The 27,384-nt window shown below is 40.0% G+C and overlaps 1 long non-coding RNA gene and 1 other non-coding gene across 3 annotated transcripts in view; both read left to right on the top strand.

The window, feature by feature from the left end:
* The window catches only part of LOC110531933 (uncharacterized), a 140,757-nt gene that overhangs the window by 54,966 nt on the left and 58,407 nt on the right, over positions 1 to 27,384 (top strand). The window lies entirely within an intron of this gene.
* On the top strand, positions 15,021 to 22,182 carry LOC149980898 (uncharacterized). Its single transcript, XR_016483218.1, has 2 exons — positions 15,021 to 15,607; positions 15,978 to 22,182. It is a non-coding gene; the product is annotated as an uncharacterized LOC149980898 (long non-coding RNA).

The raw sequence follows: 27,384 nt of genomic DNA, 5'->3' as shown, positions 1-27,384 counted from the left end.
GTAGCCCTGAATTAACAGATGCCACACTCAGATCTGGGAGAAAACTCTGAGAAGTGGAGAAGTGGAAGAGGTGGGAAGACGGCAAATTGTCCTATAGGAATTACTTCTCTTCCCCACCAGCCTTGTGTTAATTGTGACCATGTTTACACCTTTTGGTGGAGAAAATACTTACACACAGTTCACAATGTACTTGGTAATGTATTTCAATGACGCCCATAGAGAGAAACCATTATTTTGTTTGCCAATATACTTGTTTTAACTGTCAAATTAAATACAATGTATTGTGTGTTGAATGATTTATGTTTAATTACATTTAAAAGAGGTAGAACACTCAATGGGATGTGTATATTCTCAATGTCCCCCCTCTGCACCCCAATAGCATAACCACAATCATCTGGAATCTGTAAAGACATGAATCTTATCCTTATGGTTTATTTCTGTAGGACCCATTGTTCAACATTTGCTCCTTACACAATGTAACCAGTTCACATTTGGTGAACAGTTGACAATATTTCATTCCTATATTGAACCACAAACTATTAGTTGGCTCATACGCTACATATTAAATTACAGAGGTTCACTTTAAGTTCAGAGCTGTATTGAAGTATCTCATAAACAACTTAAACCAGAGAATGGTCTGTGTTTTTTAAACAAACAAATTGCATCTCTTGAGGAAAGATTATACCTTGCCAAACAAAATAGGAAAATTAAGAATGTACGTGCCTAGAAACCCTTGATGTGCATCTGTACAACCTAAATGTATCGTTTAAACCTTTCCTATTGTCAATTGTTTGAATGATACGTATATGTTAACTGATGTAAAGAATATTAACTTTAATAGAATCAACACATATACAAATTAAGGGCCACCAGTGAATAACAAATAAATCTGACCTAATCCAGGGTTATAATACATGCATCAAGAACATTTTCACAAACAAGCTTTGCACTATGACAACATTGGATTATAACTCAACCTGTCCAACAGCCCGTTTTATCAATGTATTTAGTTAATGTTTACTTGGTTCCCATACGGCACGGGGGCTGAATCTCGCCCACGAGGGGGTCTAATACGGGTGGTTTGAGTAAAACATTTATAAAATAAATCTAAATATTAGTTTTTTGGTTGGAGACGGATGAACTCAATATACTTTAAAATGACTAAAACCAAATTGAAACAGTGTATAAATGATAATGCCCCTACATCCAGCTCGCTAATAATCACCAAAATTAAAACTAGACAGTCAGGGAGCATCAGCAATTTCAAAACAATGGAGAGGCCCTTTGGCCCCCGGGGCAAAATGAGTTTGACACCCCTGCTCAAGAGAAATAAGAAGGAAAGAGGCAGGAGAACCTAGACCAAGCAATGCACCACTCTGCAGACGACCACTAACAACCATCTGACTAAATGGAGACACAGTGCAGAGCGACTTGCACCCTGGAGCTTGGAAAGATGTTGGCCTCAGCAAATCCAGAGCACAGCAGGTTTCGCTGTCATAAACGTGAAACGATTTAGGAGACACCTGGGATTTATGGTAGTGCTCAAAGGCATCTGGCACGGCAGTGCATTAGTCAATTGTGTAAACACATACAAAAAGTGAAGTTACCCACACAGTCTTGGTTCGCCCTTAATTTTAAGTGTATGGATTTTGATGCAGTTGTTATGTACACATTAACAACAAGCCCAGGTTAATCCCGAGGCACTCTTTCAAATGGATACTAGGGCCTGTTGATCAAAAGAGTTGATCCTCTCTTAAAATGGAAACCATTAAGAAACGAGTAGAATTCCATTCAGGAAATCTTGTGTAAAGTTATTTTATGAGCATTTATATTTTGTAAAGCTGAACTAACCTGTTTCCCATGGCAAATTAATAAAGCTGCTTAACATGTGGAATCACCAGCTATAGATAAATGACTAATTTACCTGGAAACGAATGATCTGTTTTTTGATTGGTTAATACATTGGTTGTCCAGTAATAGCTTTATTGAAACAGGAAGTGACAGACAGCCGGCGTTCAATGTGGTTTGACAATTTAAGCTGCTAAACAGTTATGCGTCTCCATTCAGTCCTTGTTCCTACAGAAATTAATCCATTGTACTCAGACCCTCTATTTACACTTTTAAGAGGTTCTTTGGGTTTTCCTGACACTATTTATGAGGGACCTCAAGTCTATCCAACACTGAACACAGCTAATTTCTTAACTCACCCAAATCAAATAGTGCCATCCAAAAAAGGTATGGGTGTCACGTCCTGACCTGAGTATTCTTTGTTTTCTTTATATATTTTGGTAAGGTCAGGGTGTGACATGGGTGATGTATGTGTTTTTGTACTGTCTAGGGGTTTTGTAGGTTTATGGGGTTGTACCATCTAGGTGTTCATGTATGGTTATGGTTGCCTAGATTGGTTCTCAATTAGAGGCGGCTGTTTATCATTGTGTCTGATTGGGAACCATATTTAGGCAGCCATCTTCTTGGGTATTTTGTGGGTTATTGTCTATGTGATGCATGTTTACATTCAGTGTTTATAGCGGTCATGTTTGTTTTGATATTTTGTTTGTTTGTTTGTTTGTTTAGTGTACTTCGTATTATTTTCGTCTTACATTAAAAGAATGGATTCACATCACGCTGCGCTTTGGTCTCCTCACTACGACGTTCGTGACAGTGGGGTTATAAGTGGAGCTGGAGTGGTTGTCTGAAAACACATCAGTTCTGATGCTCCAGTAAGGTACCTTTCATCACTTTCTGGCAGGCCTTCCAAGGCAGTTCTAAGCCTTCACTGGCCATTCACATGATTATGGAGAGATTTATTGTGACCCCCTGCAGCCATTGGCTGGTGCTTCACACAAAAACATGTATATCAACTTGTAGACAGCTGGGATCCATCCAAGGCCATGTATTCATGACTGACCAGCCTACCTACATGAAAAAATACTACAGCGTACTATAGTATTCACTGTAGTGTTTTGCGGACTACTGTTGTATAGTTAACTAATCGTTTAAATATTATAGTAAAAGAAAAGTAGTATATACTACAGTATTTCATGTAGTGTTTTTGAGGATTGTAGTTACTGAAGTGATTTTGCAGATTTTCTCTTCTCCCTCACTCCCCTGTCCATCTCTTCATTTGAATTCCATGCTGTCACTCAAGCTTAAAATCATCAGTCAATCATGGCCTCTAAACCTTCAAGCTGCATACTGGACCCTATTCCAACTAAACTACTGAAAGAGCTGCTTCCTGTGCTTGGCCCTCCTATGTTGAACATAATAAACGGCTCTCTATCCACTGGATGTGTTCCAAACTCACTAAAAGTGGCAGTAATAAAGCTTCTCTTGAAAAAGCCAAACCTTGACCCAGAAAATATAAAAAACTATCGGCCTATATCGAATCTTCCATTCCTCTAATTTTTTTTAGAAAAGGCTGTTGCGCAGCAACTCACTGGCTTCCTGAAGACAAACAATGTATACGAAATGCTTCAGTCTGGTTTTAGACCCCATCATAGCACTGAGACGACACTTGTGAAGGTGGTAAATGACATTTTAATGGCATCGGACCGAGGCTCTGCATCGGACAAGTTCTGGCCTGGTTTAGATCTTATCTGTCGGAAAGATATCAGTTTGTCTCTGTGAATGGTTTGTCCTCTGACAAATCAACTGTAAATTCCGGTGTTCCTCAAGGTTCCGTTTTAGGACCACTATCTTTGCTACATTGCACAACCTTCAATGTTATGCCATAATTACGTAAAATTCTCGCAAATTAGTTCACAACGAGCCAGGCAGCCCAAACTGTTGCATATACACTGACTGCGTGCAATGAACGTAAGTGACACAATTTCACCTGGTTAATATTGCTTACTAACCTGGATTTCTTTTAGCTAAATATGCAGGTTTAAAAATATATACTTCTGTGTATTGATTTTAAGAAAGGCATTGTTGTTTATGGTTAGGATGTTTATGGTACAGTCGTGCAACGATTGTGCTTTTTTCACAAATGCACTTTTGTTAAATCATTCCGCGTTTGGCGAAGTTGGCTGTCTTTGTTAGGAAGAAATAGTATTCACACAGTTCGCAACGAGTCATGTTAGCATGCAATAGTAACTAAATATGCAGGTTTAAAAATATATACTTGTGTATTGATTTTAAGAAAGGCGTTGATGTTTATGGTTAGGTACACATTGGAGCAACGACAGTACTTTTTCGCGAATACGCACCGCATCGATTATATGTTGCAGGACACGCTAGATAAACTAGCTAGCAACTTACCTTGGCTTCTTACTGCATTTGCATAACAGGCAGGCTCCTCGTGGAGTGCAATGTATTCAAGTGGTTAGATCATTGGACTAGTTAACCGTAAGGTTGCAAGATGGAATCCCCGAGCTGACAAGGTAAAAATCTGTCGTTCTGCCCCTGAACAGGGTAGTTAACCCACCGTTCCTAGGCCGTCATTGAAAATAAGAATGTGTTCTTAACTGACTTGCCTAGTTAAATAAAAGTGAAAAAAAAAATTGGCCAAATAAGTCTCCAAAAATACCGATTTCCGATTGTTATGAAAACTTGAAATCGGCCAATCTTTACTACATAGTGCTTTGAAGTGGCTGTAACATCACTGGCTTAGTTAGCTTTTCCATGCAAAAAGTGAACACCCTTCTGAAAGTGAAGGTTTGAGGAAGGGGTCTAGAGTCTCATGGGCCTTACGTGCAATTTACACTGTGGCTTTCGGACGTAGTACAAACAAGATGCGGCTCGGCAACACATTCTCTCCTGCGGTGTATGAGTGTTTTTATTCAATAATAGCATGCTTTATGCAGTAATCGAGGGATGGCGAAGGGAGTCGGCCTCGGTATATTGGACTCCACACCAACCCTATGTATTTCTCCTGAAGTATTCCATCTTAGAATGCAATAGCAGGATGGTAATTTTAACTGAGCACCACAGAGAATAAAGGTTTAAAATGTCAAGCAGGATAGAAATGTGCAGTGGCAATGGTAGGAGGGCTTTCTTTAATGCCTACGTGTACGACTAAGGGATCAAACGAAAATACTTTTAATCCCTGGCACTTAATTTCAGTGCTTTGCCAGCCATCCAAGTAGTTATCTGCACCAACTCAGGGCAATCAGAACCTTAATCTCAATCTGCCTGATATGGTAATTATGAGGGGATTGGCGTAATGCATATGATCCCTATAAGCAGAGAGTTGGCCTTGTGCTATTCCGGTAAAAAATGTTTCAGGATGAGAACTTTTATAGCGATATGGATAAATGTTTCACTCCAAACTCATAAAGTAAGAAATATTAAACTGAGTTGATAGGGTACACAAATACAATTAATGACAAAGCTCCCAGTCAGAGGGAGGCAGCTGACTGGGCTGCGGACAGGATAACCCGTGTCTGTCTGGCCTCATTCCCCCCCGATGTGATAATGAATGCCACCTGTTGGGCTGGGGCACTCATTACACCCTGGGATGTAAATCAATGATCAGGAGAGAGGCATAACTGGGCATGCAGGCTTTACATGTAGCTAGCACATGTATCTACGCCTGGCACTCACTGGCCATGCTTAACCACTGAGGGCCAGAGACAGACTGGAATAGTAGGAGCGATGAGGCCAAGGTTAGAACAACATCTGTTTCACTGAGAGAGGGATTGACAGAAGGCAAAAAAGAGAGATGCAGAAAATGACAGGTTGCTGGTTGCTAGGTCTTTAGTCTTGTCAAATGTGAATTCTGGGTTAGGGGTTTTGCTTTCCAGCTTTTGCAGTGTAATTTCAATATCGCCCCATCTCAGCGTAACTTCAGCTAGTTCATTGACCAATTTACGTTAGACTATATGATGCTTTGATAACTAATCCTTTAACCTGCTTCATATGACCACCATGAACAAAACTTGTCACAGAGATGCAGAAACTGTCTCCAGTGCCACAGTCATTTCCTGAAGGACATCTGTTTGCTTACCCATGTTGTAAACCAGCTCAGTTGAGGAACTCTAAGTGATGCATGTCTGCGGTTGAAAGATGAGGACATGGTAGGGGGTTAGAGGGTGCAACACAGTGGGCAGTGGATGTGATCAGGGTGTGGGTGACAAGATAGGTCTCGTCTCTGTCGAATGGCCATGGGGAACACAACATCCTCGGCTCTCCTGGCTTTGAAATGGGATGCAGGCCGCCGGCATTTGCATGCTGGGCCTTCTGTCCAAATGCCACAGCCTTTGATCAGACACAGTTGTCGCGTCAGTTGCTTCTGTGGGACAGGTTATTTTTAAGGAGGGGAAGGGGAGATGTGTGGGTGTACATCAGGGATCATCAACTAGATTCTGCCCTGGGATGATTTTTTCTTGAGCCGATGGTCAGAGTGCTGGAACAAATTACTAAAAATTTGTAGAGTGGAAATTGACAGCAAGAAACCCAAACATATCATATTTGACTAAAACATAATAATTTCAAACCTTGCTTACGTTTGTATTTGATGCGTGGGTATACTTTGGAACAGATTTCCAAAATTTAAATCACTAGGTTCTGATTTGCAGTTTTTTTTTTTTACATTATTTTATGTCCAACAATAAAAAATGTAAAAATAAAGAAATATATAGAAACTTGGGAGGCAAAAATAATAAATCTGTGTGTGTTCTGCAGTTTGTTAGGCATGCTAAAGCTCCCATATACCCTCAAATGTGCATTTGGATACATTTACCAAAAAAGTCAGATAATGTGAAGCCAAAAAATAAATGTCATTCTTCTGAAGTTCACCCATATTGATTTCAGTAGGGCCTTCAGTTTGTCACACCATTCACACTGGCTGGAGTACCATTTGGATTACCAGACAGAAACTAGAAATGCACAGATAAATTGACACAACATATCTTTTGTATTTGTATTTATTATGGATCCCCATAAGCTGCTCCCAAAGCAGCAGCTACTCTTCCTGGGGGTCCAGCGAAATTAAGGCAGTTTATACCATTTTAATACATTCACAGATTTCACAACACACTGTGTGCCCTCAGGCCCCTACTCCACCACTACCACATATCTATAGTACTAAATCCATGTGTATGTAAAGTGCGTATGTTATCGTGTGTGTGTGTGCATGTGTCTGTGCCAATGTTTGTGTTGCTTCACAGTGCCCGCTGTTCCATAAGGTGTTTTTTTAAATCTAATTTTACTGCTTGCATCAGTTACTTGATGTGGAATAGTACCATGTAGCCATGGCTCTATGTAGTACTGTGTGTCTATCCTGGTGGGTGACATGCATATTATTAATATTAGCTCTCTGTGTACATCCAAGGGCCAGCTGTGCTGCCCTGTTCTGAGCCAATTGCAATTTTCTGAAGTCCTTTTTTTGTGGCACCTGACCACTCGACTGAACAGTAGTCAAGGTGCGACAAAACTAGGGCCTGTAGGACCTGCCTTGTTGAAGGCAGAGCATCGCTTTATTGTAGACAGACTTCTCCCCATCTTAGCCATTACTGCATCAATATGATTTGACCCTGACAGTTTACAATCTAGTGTTACTCTCAACTTGCTCAATTTACACATTATTCATTACAAGATTTAGTTGATGATTCAGGTTTAGTGAGTGTTTTGTTCCAAATACAATGCTTTCAGTTTTTAACTCATTCCTTGCCAACCTCTCTGAAACTAACTGCAGCTCTTTGAGTGTTGCAGTCATTTCAGTCGCTGTAGTAACTGACGTGTACAGAGTCATCCGCATAAATAGAATCAAAGTCAGTGGCATGTCATTAGTAAAAATTGAAAAAAGCAAGGGGCCTAAAGACCTACCCTGGGAAATTCCTGATTCTAACTGGATTATATTTGATAGGTTTCCACCCTCTGTGTTCTGTTAGACAAGTAACTATTTATCCACATTATAGCAGGGGGTGTAAAGCCATAACACACGTTTTTCCAGCAGCAGACTATGATCAATAATGTCAAAAGCTGCACTGAAAATCTTTAAGGCACCTATGTGCAATTACTCTTTCTGTTAAGAGTGGTTCCCCTTGCCTTCAAAGGTACATCATGTCAATTAGTCATCCCCTGTAATAAAACAATTACTTTGATCTCTCAATGTTTCATGGCAATTACTTTTAACGCCATGTGACTTTCCCTCACTGTAATTCTACGGTGCGCATTTTTCCTGTAAATAAAGTGTAAATGCGATCATTAGTATGCTCTCTGTCCTTTTCACCTCAAATCCATAGTGTCATATTGGGCAGAGCAAGTGAATTAAAGAATGTCTCCGGGCCGTGTTTATTGGTTATTCAGAGAGGACCAACGGCACTGATTGTTTACGCGGTGGATGAACGGTGGCTGAATTTACGCATTACTGCTTTTGCCAAATCCATGACTGACACGGCTCAGAAAGCTGAATGTACTGCTTAGTTCATAGAACTGTGGCTGATAGCTGATATGGCTGACCATATCTACCTGGCATATTACATCGTTTATGCAGCAGCATATAAGACATTTTTGGACTTATCTTGTTGTGCGCGGCGGTCCTCCGTTGGCAAATTTTGTCATCAAAGAAAAAGATTTACAACTCCAAGTTGGAGGACTGTTCAAAACTAATTTTCCCACTCTGACTTCCCAGTTGCAATGATTGCGGTTAGCCACTAACGGATTTCTTCCAAACAACTCATTGTTCAATTTGAGATTTCCAACGTGTTGTGTAATGTTTATGTCCAATGGCCGATGAGCACCGATACATTTTATCTATATTTTCTCTTCATTTTTTCTCTTCATATGACAAGAATTAAAAAGGATTTGCCAATGGACTTGATTCACAATGATGACTGCTATGTTAAGATTGAAAGTAAGATGTTGACATGATTAGTCCAATCAAAGCTACTGTACATAAAACGTGATTTGACGTCATTTCTGTGGCCAATGACCTTGAGCCTTCTTGGATGGGCACTTGTAATATACAGTTGAAGTCGGAAGTTCACATACACTTAGGCTGGAGTCATTAACTCGTTTTTCAACCATCCACACATTTCTTGTTAACAAACTATATTTTTGGCAAGTTGGTTAGGACATCTACTTTGTGCATGACACAAGTAATTTTGCAAACAATTGTTTACAGACAGATTATTTCAATTATAATTCACTGTATCACAATTCCAGTTAGTCAGAAGTTTACATACAGTAAGTTGACTGTACCTTTAAAAAGGTTGGAATATTCCAGAAAATGATGTCATGGCTTTAGAAGCTTCTGATAGGCTAATTGACATCATTTGAGCCAATTGGAAGTGTACCTGTGGATGTATTTCAATGGGAAAATCAAAAGAAATCGGCCAAGTCCTCAGAAAAATAATTGTAGACCTCCAAGTCTGGTTCATCCTTGGGAGCAATTTCCAAACGCCTGAAGGTACCACGCGTACTATTGTTTGTATAGATGAACAAGTATAAACACCATGTGACCATGCAGCCGTCATACCGCTCAGGAAGGCGACGCATTCTGTCTCCTAGAGATGAACGTACTTTGGTGCAAAAAGTGCAAATCAATCCCAGAACAACAGCAAAGGACCTTGTGAAGATGCTGGAGGAAACAGGTACGAAAGTATATATATCCACAGTAAAACGAGTCCTATATCGACATAACCTGAAAGCCCACTCAGCAAGGAAGAAGCCACAGCTCCAAAACCGCCATAAAAAAGCCAGACTACGGTTTGCAACTGCACATGGGAACAAAGATTGTACTTTTATGAGAAATGTCTTCTGGTCTGATGAAACAAAAATATAACTGTTTGGCCATATTGACCATTGTTATGTTTAGAGGAAAAAAGAGGGAGGCTTGCAAGCTGAAGAATACCATCTCCCAACCATAAAGCACGGGGGTGGCAGCATCATGTTGTGTTGGTGCTTTGCTGCAGGAGGGACTGGTGCACTTCACAAAATATGGTCACAAATTGGTCTTCCAAATGTTCAATGACCACAAGCATACTTCCAAAGTTGTGTCAAAATGGCTTCAGGACAACAAAGTCAAGATATTATAGTGGCCATCCCAAAGCCCTGACCTCAATCCTATAGAAAATTTGTGTGCAGAATTGAAAAAGCTTGTGCGAGCAAGGAGGCCTACAAACCTGACTCAGTTACACCAGCTCTGTCAGGAGGAATGGTCCAAAATTCACCCAAGTTATTGTGGGAAGCTTGTGGAAAGCTACCTGACACGTTTGACCCAAGTTAAACAATTTAAAGGCAATACTACGAAATACTAATTGAGTGTATGTAAACTTCTGACCCACTGGGAATGTGATGAAAGAAATAAAAGCTGAAATAAATCCTTCTCTCTACTGTTATTCTGACATTTTACATTCTCAAAATAAAGTGGTGATCCTAATTGGACAGGGAATTTTTACTAAGATTAAATGTCAGGAATTGTGAAAAACTGAGTTTAAATGTATTTGGCTGTAACTCTATGGTAGGACCCAAAGGGCTGAAATTTTGGATGTCTACCCTTACATAAGGACTGAAGCTAGGTGATTGCTCAATGTCCCCATGAGTGACAGAATACTGAGCCAATCATGGCGCAATGGTCCTATTATCTACTGGCCTGCCCCACCACCACAGAAAGCACTGAGCTAGGCTGCATTTTGGAGCTGCCTTACTCAAGAAAACAAAAAAGAGAATGGTTGTGTGCGGCTTTTTACTCAATTATATATTTATATAATATATATATATATATATATATATATATATATATATATATATATTTATTACATTGTTTGCATAGTGATATGTGACACGTATTAAAGCCAAAATAACATGCAATCCCCCCCAAATAAAAATATTGGTATATATTAGGGGTGAAATGGTTCACAAAACGCACGGGTCGGTACGGATTCGATACATCGACAAAATAAATGCCAGAGAAACAACAAATTTGTATTTAGATTTACCATTTATTATTATAGTAAACATGGGTAGCTTGATTTCCCAGGAGTATATGGAAACAAAGGGACAAGAAAAAACAGCCATGCCTACCTTATAATATGAAATAAAATACTATTTTAAAACAGAACTTCAACGAGTGCATAGTCCAGCAGAATATATCAAAATTAAGTCACATAGCATTGCCTTAAACAAAATAAGACCACTTGAGACTGGTTACTTGAAAGAAATATTATTTTTTTAAATCAGATTTTCAAGTTTTTCTTTCAGAAGATTAGTCTATCCACATTATCTGCAGTGAGCACAGATTGGCTTGCTGTGACAATGTCAGCCTCTGTGTAGAATACCCTCTCGCTAGGAGGTCTGAGGCACAGCCAGGTAGCGCCTTGCTAACATGACAACATAATGTTATATTAACACTTTGGTTTTCCACCGTGTAAGTGGATCAGCATCCAGGGGAATACAGTCCACTTCAATCTATGAGGTCACCTGCTCCTCTATGACCTTGACCATCGACTTGGTTCCCTGGTCCTGGGTCGTGAACAACTCCCCAAAAAGCTCAGCCACGGCAGACTTATTTTCTGGAGAAGATGTCTGCCATCTCTGGAGAGTGGTTGGCTCCTGTGGTATCTGTGGCTTGACCCTGCAGAATTAAATTAAATTAAAATTACTATCTCTGAAGTGGTTTTAAAAATATGATTTGTTAGAAATATATATCAGACACTATGGCAATTACAATTATTACTTTAGAATTCATTGTTAAATCACTAATTAATAAAATAAGTGTCATATGAACAAAATAAATAAAATACCTGATGTATATTGGTCACAATTTATGCTGTCCGTCCCTTCAGCAGCATCCAGGTGCAGCAGGGACTTGAACCGAGGGTCCAAAGCGATACTCTTGTGTAAGAAGTCTTGGACACCAGGGTCAGCATATCTAGGCTCTAGGTTAACTCTGATAGCAGTCTTGACATCCCTTACTGCATGTACATCTTCATCAGATGCCACCATTGATTTCATAGGCAGGACCATGGAATCTGATGGAATGCTCTCAGTGCATATCAGTATTGTGACTGTTTTGAGAGGTTTGCACACTTTGACTTCCTCTGCTAGTCTTATGTAATTTTCAGACAAAGTCACAATATCTTTGACATTCTTCCTCACAGCTTGATCAGTCCGTGTAGAATACACCACAACTTTCTGCTCAAGGGTTCTCTCAATGTCATGGCTTGAATTCCATGTAGTAGGGGCATCTTGGATTCGTTTGTGGTTTGGCAGCTCCAGCATCTCCTGTTTTGTCTTGAAAACATGTCGTGCTTTTATGAAAGAAGGATACCACCTTCCTGATCTTTGCTAGGAGGCGAGAGATTGGATTCACTGACATTGTTTTTTGAGATGCTAGATTAATAACGCGAGCAAAGCATCCTATCTGTGGCACCAATCCAGCTAGTGCAACTGAAGTTACAATATTTCTAGCGCTGTAAGTGGTCACAGGAATCTTTACATTATCCCTCTCCAACTTCCACACTGCAAGTACCTCCCTTAGCTCTTCCCCCAAGTTTACACTGATTTGACTACTCTTAAGGAAGAACATGGCTTTTTAACTCTCACTCTGCCGTAATGAAATGAGCAGTGACAGTAAGCTCTAGATGTCCAACTGTGTTAGAGCAACAGACAGCATTTCTGACAACTCGCGCTCAAGTTTATTTTGTATTTTTTATTAAGGCAGGTATTAATGTCTGGGCAAAATGTGTACGGGAAGGAATAGTGAAGCGCGGCTCGACCAGTTTAAACATGTTTCTGAACCCTGTATTCTCTACCACATAGAAGGGTCTCATATCTGCCGCTATGAATTTTGCTAATGCTGCATTGATTTCTTTAGCCCTACCGGAGTCATCTGCATATTGTTGCGAGGAGAAGGGGTTGCCGTTTCACGTTTTTGCCTAGTCCCACCGATTGGCACTTTGGGATGATTTTATTTTTTCATTTTATTTAACTAGGAAAGTCAGTTAAGAACAAATTATTATTTTCAATGACAGCCTAGGAACAGTGGGTTAACTGCCTGTTCAGGGCAGAACGACAGATTTGTACCTTGTCAGCTTGGGGAGTTGAACTTGCAAACTTCCGGAATACTAGTCCAACGCTCTAACCACTAAGCTACCCTGCAGCCCTGATGAGTAGTCATGTTAGTCGTATTGCCACTCTAATAGTCTATCGGCAATGAACAGAGCCGACATGTTGTAGAAGTTTTAGCCACCACTCGTTGGCAAGTTTACAGGGAAACCGAAATGTTCCCAGACGGAAGACCTGAATGATTCTGGGGCATCTTCTGGTTCTGGCTCACCAATGCTTGCCATGTTGCCCCTTTGCATTTAGCTTATCTCTCAGCTCTGTTCTCGCTGGAGTGAAATAACTAATGAGCTGAGCTGCCTGCAGCTAAGAGACAACTTTTTTCTATTTTTTAAGGACAACTTTATTACTATGTGGATATTTTTCCCACGTTCATTTATACGCATAGGTTCATGCAATATTTTTTCCCTAGCTATAATATATGATGAATGTATTGTTCGGTTCACAGGGCTTACCGAACCGTGCACCGTGAACCGTACCGAATGATTCAATACGAATACGCGTACCGTTTCACCCCTAGTATATTGAAGTCGGAAGTTTACATACACATACATCCTGACATTTAATCCAAGTAAAAATTCCCTGTTTTAGGTCAGTTAGGATCACCACCTTATTTTAAGAATGTGAAATGTCAGAATAGAGATTTATTTCAGCTTTTATTTTTTTCATCACATTCCCAGTGGGTCAGAAGTTTACATATACTAATTGAGTGTTCGGTAGCATTGCCTTTAAATTGTTTAACTTGGGTCAAGCATTTTGGGTAGCCTTCCACAAGATTCCTACAATAAGTTGGGTGACATTTTGGCCCTTTTCCTCCTGACAGAGCTGGCGTAACTGAGTAACTGAGGTTTGTAGGCCTCCTTGCTCACACACACTTTTTCAGTTCTGCCCACAAATTTTCTATGGGATTGAGGTCAGGGCTTTGTGATGGCCACTCCAATACCTTGACTTTGTTGTCCTGAAGACATTTTGCCACATACTTGGAAGTATGCTTGGGGTCATTGTCCATTGGAAGACTAATTTGCGACCAAGCTTGAACTTTAACTGATGTCTTGAGATCTTGCTATAATATTTTAACATAATTTTCCATCCTCATGAAGCCATCTATTTTGTGAAGTGCACCAGTCCCTCCTGCAGCAAAGCACCCCCACAACATGATGCTGCCACCCCTGTTTTTCATGGTTGGGATGGTGTTCTTCGGCTTGCAAGCCTCCCCTTTTTCCTCCAAACACAATGATGGTCATTATGGCCAAACCGTTCTATTTTTTTTTTATTCATCAGACCAGAGGACATTTCTCCAAAGTACAATATTTGTTCCCATGTGCAGTTGCAAACCGTAGTCTGTTTTTTTATGGCGGTTTTGGAGCAGTGGCTTTTTCCTTGCTGAGTGGCCTTTCAGGTTTTGTTGATATAGGACTCGTTTTACTGTGGATATAGATACTTTTGTACCTGTTTCCTCCAGCATCTTCACAAGGTCCTTTGCTGTTGTTCTGGGATTGATTTGCACTTTTTGCACCAAAGTACGTTCATCTCTAGAAGACAGAACGCGTATCCTTCCAGAGCTGTATGACGCCTGCGTGGTCCCATGGTGTTTATACTTGCATACTATTATTCGTACAGATGAACGTAGTACGTTTGGAAATTGCTCCCAAGGATGATCCAGACTTGTTGAGGTCTACACATTTTTTTCTGAGGTCTTGGCTGATTTCTTTTCATTTTCCCATGATGTAAAGCAAAGAGGCATTGAGTTTGAAGGTAGGCTTTGAAATAATTCAAAGGTACACATCCAATTGACTCAAATGTTATCAGCCTATCAGAAGCTTCTAAAGCCATTACATAATTTTCTGGACTTTTCCAAGCTGTTTAACCTGTTAGATCTCTAGGGGCGCTATTTCATTTTTGGATAAAAAACGTTCCCGTTTTAAGCGCGATATTTTGTCACGAAAAGATGCTCGACTATGCATACAGTTTTGGAAAGAAAACACTCTGAAATTTCAGAATCTGCAAAGATTTTGTCTGTAAGTGCCCCAGAACTCATTCTACAGGCGAAACCAAGATGATGCATCAACCAGGAATTAGCAGAATTTCTGAAGCTCTGTTTTCCATTGTCTCCTTATATGGCTGTGATTGCGCAAGGAATGAGCCTACACTTTCTGTCGTTCGCCCTAGGTCTTAGCAGCATTGTGACGTATTTGTAGGCATATCATTGGAAGATTGACCATAAGAGACTACATTTTCCAAGTGTCCGCCTGGTGTCCTGCGTGGAATTCGGTGCGCAATTGCCAGCTGCTCGTACTTTTCCATTTGATATAGGGGAGAAACCATGTGTCCAAGAACGATGTATCAATGAAGAGATATGTGAAAAACACCTTGATGATTGATTCTAAACAACGTTTGCCATGTTTTCAGTCGATATTATGGAGTTAATTTGGAAAAAAGTTCGCGTTTTGAGGACTGAATTTTCAGATTTTTTTTGGTAGCCAAATGTGATGTATAAAACGGAGCTATTTCTAATACACAAAGAATATTTTTGGAAAAACTGAGCATCTGCTATCTAACTGAGAGTATCCTCATTGAAAACATCAGAAGTTCTTCAAAGGTAAATGATTTTATTTGAAGGCTTTTATGTTTTTGTTGAAATGTTGCGTGCTGGATGCTAACGCTAATGCTAACGCTAAATGCTAACGCTAAATGCTAACGCTATCTAGCTACTTTTACACAAATGATTGTTTTCCTATGGTTGAGAAGCATATTTTGAAAATCTGAGATGACAGTGTTGTTTACAAAAGGCTAAGCTTGAGAGATGGCATATTTATTTCATTTCATTTGCGATTTTCATGAATAGTTAACGTTGTGTTATGCTAATGAGCTTGCTGATAGATTTACACAATCCTGGATACAGGGGTTTTTTCATAGCTAAACGTGACGCAGAAAACGGAGCGATTTGTCCTAAACAAATAATCTTTCAGGAAAAACTGAACATTTGCTATCTGAGAGTCTCCTCATTGAAAACATCTGAAGTTCTTCAAAGGTAAATGATTTCATTTGAATGCTTTTCTGTTTTTTTGTGTAAATGTTGCCAGCTGAATGCTAATGCTAAATGCTACGTTAGCCATCAATACTGTTACACAAATGCTTGTTTTGCAATGGTTGAGAAGCATATTTTGAAAATCTGAGATGACAGTGTTGTTAACAAAAGGCTAAGCTTGAGAGCTAGCATATTTATTTCATTTCATTTGCGATTTTCATGAATAGTTAACGTTGCGTTATGGTAATGAGCTTGAGTCTGTATTCACGATCCCGGATCCGGGATGGGGAGACCAGAAAGGTTAAAGGCACAGTCAACTTAGTTGATGAGACACAGAGATGATTAATAACTAACTTTACTCAAAAACAATATTCCACGAAGGAGACAAAATAACCCAGTTCACATAAACGAGGCAACTTGACATGAACAAACACGCACAAAACCAAGGGGGAAACCAGAGGGTTAAATAGGGAACAATTACGGAATGGAAACCAGGTGTGTACAATGAAGACTAAACAAATGGAAGATGAAACGTGGATCGGTGGCGACTAGAAAACCGGTTACGTCGACCGCCAAACGCCGCCTGAACAAGGAGAGGAACCAACTTCGGCGGAAGTTGTGACAGTCATTATGGGGTATTGTGAGTAAATTGATAAGGAAAATAAACAATTTAATAAATTTTTGAACAAGGCTGTAACATAAAATGTGGAAAAAGTCAAGGGGTCTGATTTCTTTCTGATTGCACTGTATATTGTGTTCTCTACAGTTTATATAAAAGAGAAGAAGCTATGAGCTATCTGTTCAGACCTCTGTTCTACCTACCTACCTCCCTACGGGTGTTGGAAAATGTACTCAAGGAGAAAGCACCGTCTTTTGTCAAAGATCATATAAAAAAAACTCAAAGGTTTTCGGAGCCATCATTGACTCAGTGGGTTTTGTCCAACATGTCTCCAGACATACCCATTGCCACAGTCATACCCTGGATCTAGTTTTGTCCCGTATAATAAATAATGTGGATGTAAGTGTTTTTCCTCATAATCCTGAAGTGCTCAGACCAAAACAAAGGATTATGAAAAGCCACGCTAGAAATTCTCGATGCCCTTCCTGACTCCCTCCACCTACCCAAGGATGTTGGAGTACACATCTTTTAACCACCTAACCGAATATCTAAATGTAACCTTGCGTAATACCCTAGATGCGGTCGCAACTCTAAAAACAAAAAACATTAGTCACAAGAAATTAACTCCCTGGTATACAGAAAATACCCGAACCCCGAAGCAAGCTTCCAGAAAATTGGAAAAACCATAGTATACTATAGTATTTTAACTAAAAAGACCCCTGCAGGCACCGGAAGAATTAACAGGATTATTTTCATAACAGATTATATCATTGCTCTTACAGTGGCACTGGAATAATATTAATTATGAATTTGTGCATGTTCATGATTGGTTATGTCAAAGTACAGAGTGACAGAGGGCAGGCCAGTTCCGAAATGGTTGTATGTGGCTTTATAACAGTAGACTTGAAAAACGTCCTTTCCTGGTCTCTTTTGCCTCATAACCACAGATCTGCAAGGACCTCATGATTCACATACTGTACAGTACACGGTTCCTTTTCCTTGTCTATAAGGACTAACTTCAGTAAAGAGACAGGGAAAGGAAGCTACCTAAGACTACTGGAATACAGACTGTGTCTGTAGGAGTGTTGTTGTGCCTTGCAATATTGGAGACTGCCTCTGCACTGTACAAACATGACAACAAACACCCCAATGATGAGCAAACCAACAGGAAATAGATGAGAGGAAATGGAAAGGGCAAACTGTGCCCGAGTGATGCCCACTGACTGTTTGGTGGGTTTCCGTGCTGATCATTGCCACTCTGTTCACAGGCAGTCATGTCTTAGTGTCAGTGGTACCCTTGTCCTGCCCATTACAAACATGCAGGTGGTAGGTATGCCTGACAGCTCGAAGGAGAAGGAACTCAAACATTGTCTTCCATGCTCTCCATTTAAAACTTCTTGTGACTCTCAAACCGGGAGCGTAATCATCGCCTGACACGAATTAACATAACGCAACAGACATAAATCTTCCTAGAAAATATTCCTATTCATGAAAATCACAAGTGAAATATATTGGAACACAGCTTAGCCTTTTGTTAATCACCCTGTCATCTCAGATTTTCAAAATATGCTTTACAGCCAACGCTAGACAAGCATTTGTGTAAGCATTTGTGTAAGTCTAGCATAGCATTATGCCTTGTTCTTCACGTTTGGCTGAGAAATCGCCCGGAAATTGTGTTCACCAAATTAGCTCCATAATATCGACCAACATGGCAAACGTTGTTTATAATCAATCCTCAAGGTGTTTTTCTAATATCTATTCGATAGTATATCCGTCAGGACAATTCGTTTTTCACTTTTGGAGTAATGGCTACCTCTGTATTTTATGCGAGAAGCCACCATGTGACCACTTACGCAATGTTGCCGCCTACGACTATTCTTCAACAGAAATGTGTAAAACTACGTCACGATGCTGTAGACACCTTGGGGAATACGTAGAAAGCGATGGTTGATGGTACATTCACAGCTGAATAGGGAGTCATTGGAACGCAGCGCTTTCAAAACCTGGGGCACTTCCGGATTGAATTTTTCTCAGGCTTTCGCCTGCAACATCAGTTCTGTTATACTCACAGACAATATCCTTACAGTTTTGGAAACGTTTGAGTGTTTTCTATCCAAAGCTGTCAATTATATGCATATTCTAGCATATTTTCTAGCATCTTTTCCTGACAAAATATCCCGACAAAATATCCCGTTTAACAGGGGAACTTTATTTTTCCAAAAATGAAAATACTGCCCCCTAGCACCAAGAGGTTTTAATCATATCCTTCTCTACCAGCCCCAACACTTTTAATTAATGTTTTGAATAGCATGATACATTAACCACCTGAGCCAGGGTGAGCATCTGAAGAAGTAATTCAATAATTTAGCTCGTAGTTATGTTCTCTCAAAGTCGTTATTGTTTAGAATCAGTGCTGCATCATACATTGTGGTTGCTACCTTGCAGTTATTGATCTCAAGAGGATCAGTATTATTTATAATATAATAATGTAATGCGGTGAGCGAAGGGTCGTCCTGCAATTAATGGGAAGCAATTAAATAGCATTTGAATTCTTGGACGTTTAATGTTTTTTTTCAGGCCTGCCCAGCCTCATTAGCAGGAACACAGTTAGCCGGACAGAGGTAGTCATGCAGACGGGAAAATGTCTGAGCTGCCGGGCCTTGTCACTTCACATTAATCTATCCCGCAAATGAAAAAAACGTTGGCAGCGACATTCCCAGCAATGGAATGCACAAACAGATGTGAGAAGGGAATGTGGATGGTCCCTGATTCTTTTCACCCTCTCTGATGATGTGGACTTGTGTTCCAACAGTGTACTCCCTTGATAAGAGGCCCTGGGCCGCCGCGTGTAGGTCAGGGGCATGACTGGGTGGTTTGCGATTGCTTCCGACACAGAGGATGGACCACAGGGGCAAGGTTTGACTCTGCCCTCTGTGGCATAAAGTGCAGTTGAAATATTTTTGACTATCAATATCTTTCACATCAGTCCAGCAGTCACATACCCCAGTCTTGATCCTAAAGTCAAGAGCTGCTATCAGTATGTTTGTCATCATAGCATTGTGATACAATATAATAAAGGGATAAAAAATACAATGTATTATACTTTAAATTGCTCAACAATTATTAGTCACTATTCAGTTGAGTTTTTTTGTAAAATATGTTCTACTGGTGTATAGGTCTATTCCTACGGCCAGGATTATAGCAATGTGTGGTGTTACACAATTATACCAATCAAAATGTATTTGATGTGCAACCCATTGAAAGCAAGGTCTCATTCGCAAGGGAGCCCTGCATCTTACACACAATGTACACATAGGAAAATACACCAGAAAATATAACCAAATAGTTGGCTGCAATAGTTGACCATGGACTACAAGTGCAGCCATCATTAGTATCAGTGTGTTTTATGGAGGCTCACTGTTTTAGTTTCAACACACAAGCCTTGTGTGATATGTACTCCTCCCACCTACTCTCTGGTAAACATGATCTTATCGCAGCTCAACAAGAACAGATACACATTTCTATTTCAGGCCCTGCACACAAGTAGTGTTTTGTTTCTGTCACTATTAGCTTCACAAAAGAAAATAAAGAAATCTCCTACCACCTCCGGGTCTCCACCATAAATGCACTCCTTCAAACTCCAACCCTCCAAAATGGAAATGGTAAACACAAGAGTGGAGGGTTTATTTTTCAGTCAGCAGAAAGGCACTTCCAGAAGAATGCATTTTTAAAATCTTTCTGGCGCAACAGTAGAGACTGGTGCTCAATGAGGGATAATTGTTGTGCTTGCATTTATTTCTCAACATGCCTCAAAAGTAATTGGAAGTTACACCTTGGTGAACTTAATTGATTACAATCTGAGTAAATAGGAAGGTCATCCATTAAAGTGAGAATGTTGCTTGCCACCTGCGTCTCATGTTCAGACACATTTTCTTCGAGATAAAATGGCAATTAGGGAAAGAGTGCAGAGAGTATAAACGTTGTGGATCTTTGAGCAATGAGACAGTCCAATAATTATATTTATTGCACTGCATGCATGGTGAGAAACTTGTTTTTGAGTACAGTGAGTCCAGTAATTTGTTTTCAAATTCTACGATGTAATGAACCATGACGGGTATGCATCCAGTGAATTTTTTGGTGTTTAATCAGACATGATGCACTCCTCATGGGAGCGGCCATGGTTAACAGTGTATGCATACGTTTGTGTATTATAAGATATGTAGTGGCTGGAGTTTTTTGTTTACCAAAGAGAAAGCGTGTTTATTTGAGCAGTCTCTCTCTAATTGCCATCACCTCATCTTTCTCTTTTCAATTAATTTTGCAGCATACATGTTTATAATGATGCAGAGGGTATGAAGCGGATATAATTCCCGGAGCCTGCAGCTCATTTGGGATTCATATAGATGGGGGAGTGTGTAACAGGAGCTGTTTCGATTGGGTGCCATCACATCGAGTTTGAGTTTATTTTATTTTTACAGGGACAGTGCACATTAATTGTCATGGTCATCATAAAGAGGAGACCAAGGCGCAGCGTGGTAAGAGAACACTGAACAGAACTAAACAAAACAACAAAACGAACCGTGAAGCAATATGGCTAGTGCAGAACAGGCAACTAAACATAGAATTTCAACCCACAAAATAACCAAGGAATATGGCTACCTAAATATGGTTCCCAATCAGAGACAACGAATACATACAGTAGCTGCCTCTGATTGAGAACCAATCTAGGCAACCATGGACATATAAAACACCTAGACTTACAAATACCCCTAGACAATACAAAAACTAAACAAACCACCCTTGTCACAACCTGACCTAACCAAAATAATAAAGAAAACAAAGATAACTAAGGTCAGCGCGTGACATTAATCAATGTTTCAGTAAAAAAGTGCCAGTTTTAGCCAGCCGGCTAATTTTCAACCGCAGTCCCTGGGCAGGTTATTAAAAACAATTACAATACAGACAATCAATGAGCAGTGAGCACATGCAGAGGAACATAGGACAAGCAAGACATGGCATACAGACAGAGCAACATAGCACAAGCAACAGACAAAATCCATAAAAGCAACAGTGTTTCCACACCTCAGGCTACAGACAACAACAGACAACATGAACATAAGTTTTGCCGCTTTCCATAAATCTGATTGACCTTTAGCCATGTCTTCATGTTTTTTTGAGAAAGTGTGATGGGTGGCGCAGTTGTGTGTCTGATGGCAGTGTATTCCAGACATGGGAAGCTCTCACAGAGAAAGCGGATTTACTAAAGGTGCTTTTCCTTAAGGGAACTATACAGTCACCTCTCATGGCAGACCTTGTGGATCTGCTGCCATATGTTTGGGCTTTCTGTTTAACAAAAAATCTATTTTTATTTCACCTTTATTTAACCAGGTAAGCTAGTTGAGAACAAGTTCTCATTTACAACTGTGACCTGGCCAAGATAAAGCAAAGCAGTGCGACAGACACAACAACAGAGTTACACATGGAATAAACAAGCGTACAGTCAATAACACAATAGAAAAAAAAGAAAGTCTATATACAGTGTGTGCAAATGGCATGACGAAGTAAGGCAATAAATAGGCCATAGTAGCAAAGTAATTACAATTTAGCAGATTAACACTGGAGTGATAGATGAGCAGATGATAATGGTGTGTATGTAGTGATACTGGTGTGCAAAAGAGCAGCAAAGTAAATAAAAACAATATGGGGATGAGGTAGGTAAATTGGGTGGGCTATTTACAGATGGACTATGTACAGCTGCAGCGATCGGTTAGCTGCTCAGATAGCTGATATTTAAAGTTAGTGGGGGAAATGTAAGCCTCCAGCTTCAGCGATTTTTGCAACTCATTCCAGTCACTGGCAGCAGAGAACTGGAAGGAAAGGCGGCCAAAGGAGGTGTTGGCTGTGGGAATGACCAGTGAGAGATGCGTGCTACGGGTGGGTGTTATCGTGACCAGTGAGCTGAGATAAAGTGGAGCTTTACCTAGCATAGACGTATAGATGACCTGGAGCCAGTGGGTCTGTCGACGAATATGTAGCGAGGGCCAGCCGACTAGAACATACAGGTCGTAGTGGTGGGTGGTATAAGGCGCTTTGGTAACAAAACGGATGGCACTGTGATAGACTGCATCCAATTTGCTGAGTAAAGTATTGGAAGCTATTTTGTAGATGAAATCGCTGAAGTCGAGGATCGGTAGAATAGTCAGTTTTACTAGGGTAAGTTTGGCGGCGTGAAAAGATTTGAAGTACAGTTTTGCTAACTCTGTAGTCAAACAATTTCGCATAAATCAGAAATTAGCTAGGTTGAATTTGGTTATTTGAATGACCTTTTAACTGCTTTTTAAAAGAGCGGTTGGAATCAAGTATGATGCCATGGTACTTAAAATCAGATACCACCTGGAGCTTCTCCCCTGACACATAGACATCTGGCTGTTTCATCTGTTGCCCTCTTTGTGAAGAACATGCAGACAGTTTTTTTTTCACATTGAGATGCAAACATGAGTCACTGAGCCACTTTGTAACCTGGACCATTACAGTAGTGAGTTCTTGTGCAGCTTGTTTGACTCTTGGTACATTAAACTCAAACCACATGTAGTTCAACCACCTGTGGTAGAGACAGAAGGGAATCTGGCTGGAGACGTAAAAATATAAATGGTTCTTAGTCCTATTTTGTTCTCGTGTGCTATTAATGACTCAGTTGTTCTCATGTCTTGAAAAATCTGTTTGCCGCAGACAGATCAGCATTGCCTTCATAAGTGTAAGCTATGTCAGTGGGTGTTTTTTATGCATCTTTGGAAGAAACCAGGCCTGTGAACTGCCAAACGGCATCAATCTGTCAGTGAACACATCTCTACTGTAACTGCCTATTCATTTCTCTGTCTGGCCAGTCCCAGCAGCCGGCCTCGGCTTTCCTCACACAATCTTGAACGGTTTGCCACCAGTGGTGTAAAAATAACTTAATTGTCATAATTGAGTTAAAGTAAAGATACCTTCATAAAAATGAATCAAGTAAAAGTTAGTCACCCAGTAAAATACTACTTAAGTAAAAGTTAAAGTATTTGCTTTTAAATCTACTTAAGTATCAAAAGTAAATGTAATTGCTAAAATATACTTAAGTATCAATAGTAAAAGTATACATTTCTAATTCCTTATATTAAACTAACCAGACTGCACAGTTTTTTAATTTGCAGATAGCCAGGGGCCCACTCCAACACTCACACATCATTTACAAACTAAGAATTTATGTTTAGTGCGTCTGCCTGATCAGAGGCAGTAGGGATGACCAGGGATGTTCTCTTTAAGTGCTTGAATTGGACCATTTTCATGTCCTGCTAAGCATTCAAAATGTAACGAGTGTCAGGGAAAATGTATGGAGTAAAAGGTATATTATTCTCTTTAGGAATGTATTGGAGTAAAAGTTGTCAAAAGTATAAATATCAAAGTAATGTACCTGTTACACAAAACAACTACTTAAGTAGTATTTTTTACTTAAGTACTTTACACCACTGCATGTACATGTACTACCAGAGCACTGTCTTTAGCTTCAATTAGCCTCTCCCCATGGCCAGCACCTGTTGGACCACACGAGTATGAACGTACTATGCCTCCCTGTCTCAACAATATTCCTTTGCAGTTTGGGGGGTAGTGAGAAAAGAGGGGATGGAGCCAGGTCAGAGTTTAAGACTACATTATTCCAAAGCGTAGTGCACATTCAAGTTGTCGTGTCTATGGCTATGCCGGATTAAGTTAATCAGGTGAATGTAATTAACTAGAAAGTCAGGGCATCACAAAATAATGTTTATAGAGCTCTTATCTTATCTTCCGAATAAACTCTTAAACACCTAGTAATCTTTTACATCAACACAGTCAATATTTAATCGTCACCTTGTTTAGTCTCATCGGAAAGTTGTACATTCTTGGTTATCTTCACGAACCCTGGCTAACGAGTTGAATCAGCAATACAAAATTTGGTTTAATTATTTATAAAGAAAGCATCCCAGGTGGACTGAGCCTAAATGACGGCTGGTTACACAAAGGAAAGGGGGCTGGGTTTGAATGAAAGAGCGGGAAGACTGAGGAACAAAGGGACAAGCTATGTCTCTATCGGGCTGTAGGCAGCTACTCTATCGTAAATACAGAATCTTATGCATTCTAAATAATCTGCCATTTAGAAAAGGAAAATGCAATAAATATTTACTCTGAGCTGCACTTCAATCGGTTGGTTGTAGATGGCAGGCCGGGTTGTCCAGCATGTATCTCTGGTCCTCTGAAGACTGTCTAGTGGTGAACTGGAGCGTGGTAGAATGGATACGTCGTCCGTCCTTTCCTAGCCCATGTTTACAGCGACTGCTGCTAACTCAGCGGCTAGGAAGTATCACTGCTAGGGTGAATAAAAGTTCAAACCAAGTTGCCATACTTTAAGCTCATGCTATATTCTGGCTGGTGTAGTCGAAATTCATCCTTCCGGCGTGTAGGTCGTCACCTTCACATTGAAATTCGATGCCAATTTCGTTTTGTTCTTGCTGAGGTTGGCTTAGTTCTGTAGGTGGTCTTTGTCCTTTCAACGTGGGGATGGTAAGTCCTCAAGTCCTTGGAACAAGTTATTATCTGAGCCCTTTTAACGTAGGACCGTCGCCCTAACGTCCTCGGAACAGAAAGTTACATTTTCGTCAAGGGGTATATAGGATTGGGAGAGAGGGCCGTGTTTCATAGTTTACAACCACTGTCTGTTCACATGGGCGGGGCCACTGAGTTGGCAGAGTTTACTCTATGACAAACTGTTCTCTCATTAAGAAGCTAAATTACATTTAATCTTTACAAATAGTTTACACATTTAAACATTTAAATTGCACAACAATTCTATGTGAATCTGAGAACTGTGTAGACTTTCCAAGATACAGTTTGTCGTCCTATCATCAGTAATCATGTCTCAGACGCCAACTGAACTGACATCATATTCATTAAATCCCAACGCATACTTTCAACTGGTTGGATTACCGAAATATGGTTCAGTTTCCCATCTTTTGATGTCACCAGAATCTCTATGTTAACAAAGGGCTTTTTCAAGAGTTAACTCTATAGAGTAGAGATTGAGAAACGGGGGGGGGGGGGGGTCATAAACCTCCCCATCAATCCAACATCATGACAACGTTCCATTTTACTGAATCTCAGTTGTATCCAAACATTCAAACAAATGCCGTTCTCCTTCACCTCACTCTGGGCATGATATATTTGTGGTCTCAGCTAAATGCATTTCTGGAGCCCCAGACACATTATTTATTTTTTTTGTACCTTTTTTTAAACAGTGAGTCATGTTGAGACCACGGTCTCTTTAGCAGATGAGCCCTTGATGAACACACCAATAAACAACAATTACACAATACATGTTGTATACACATCAATTATGCAATACATGAAAAGCAAAAACAAAGCACAAAAAGCAAAAACACAATTATATGAAACAAACTCTATCTGCCTGAATTGCCCTAGAGGCACCAACACCACCAACTTTAAGAAGTTTTGGAGATCATTCCACATGAAACAAACGAAAATCAGATTTACCTAACTCGGTTGCGATTGAAGGGATCTCCAGGGTTAGCCATCCCTGAGTCCAGGTCTGGTAACTTATATGTCTGAAGGTTAACAATGGAGGTATTTGTATTTATTAAGGACTTCCATTAGCTGCTGCCAAGGCAGCCGCAACTCTCCCTAGGGTCGATCAATGTTAAGGCATATACAATTAAAAACATTACAATTCACAACAGATTAAGTGTTTGCCCTCAGGCCACTTCTCTACTACCACATATGTACAAGACAAAATCCATGTGTACCTTTGTGTATAGTGCATATGTTATCATGTGTGCGTGAATGCGTGCGCCTGTGTGTTCTGGACTTGGGGACTGTGGAGAGACCTCTGGTGACATGTTTTATGGGGCATGCATGGGTTTCTGAGTTATGTGCTCGTAGTTTTAGCAGACAGCTCGGTGCTTTCAACATGTCAATACTTCTCACAAATGTAAGTAGGGATAAAGTCAATCTCTCCTCTATTTTGAGGCAGGAGCGATTGACATGCATATTATTAAAGTTAGCTCTATGTGCACATTTAAGGGTCAGCCGTGCTGCCCTGTTCTTGGCCAATTTGTGGCACCTGACCACACGACTGGACAGTAATCCAGGTGCGACAAAACTGGGGCCTGTAGGACCTGCCTTGTTAAGAAAGCAGAGCAGCTCTATATTATGGACAGACTTCTCCCCATTTTATCTACTGTTGCATCATTTTCACAACAATACAGACATCTAAAGTAAAGGAATAGAATTCAGAATATATAAATAATTGGCCGAGCAATGTCAGAGCGGCATAGACTAAGAAACAGTAGAATAGGATGTGAAATGATCATGCTGTTTAATCATCTTATTGATATGCCACACCTGTCAGGTGGATGGATTATCTTGGCATAGGAGAAATGCTCACTAACAGGGAGGTAAACAAACTTGTGCATGACATTTGAGAGAATCTTTTTGTCCATATGGAAAAATTCAGGAATCTTTTATTTCAGCTCATGAAACATGGGACTAACACTTTACATGTTGCATTTATATTTTTGTTCAGAGGTTGTGAGAAAACATCTCGGAAAGTTTCTTTTTGCTAATTGTTACATTTTTCATTAAGCTTCTGGGTGCAAAAAATTGTTTTTCTTCTTTACTGGCTTTCTGAAAATGATCTCAAATCTGT

Source organism: Oncorhynchus mykiss, chromosome 9 (assembly GCF_057628025.1).
Source record: "Oncorhynchus mykiss isolate SJ-2025 chromosome 9, ASM5762802v1, whole genome shotgun sequence".
NCBI classification, from domain to species: Eukaryota; Metazoa; Chordata; class Actinopteri; order Salmoniformes; family Salmonidae; genus Oncorhynchus; species Oncorhynchus mykiss.
Note: the sequence above shows the minus strand (reverse complement) of the source record. Positions and strands in the feature narration are given on the sequence as shown.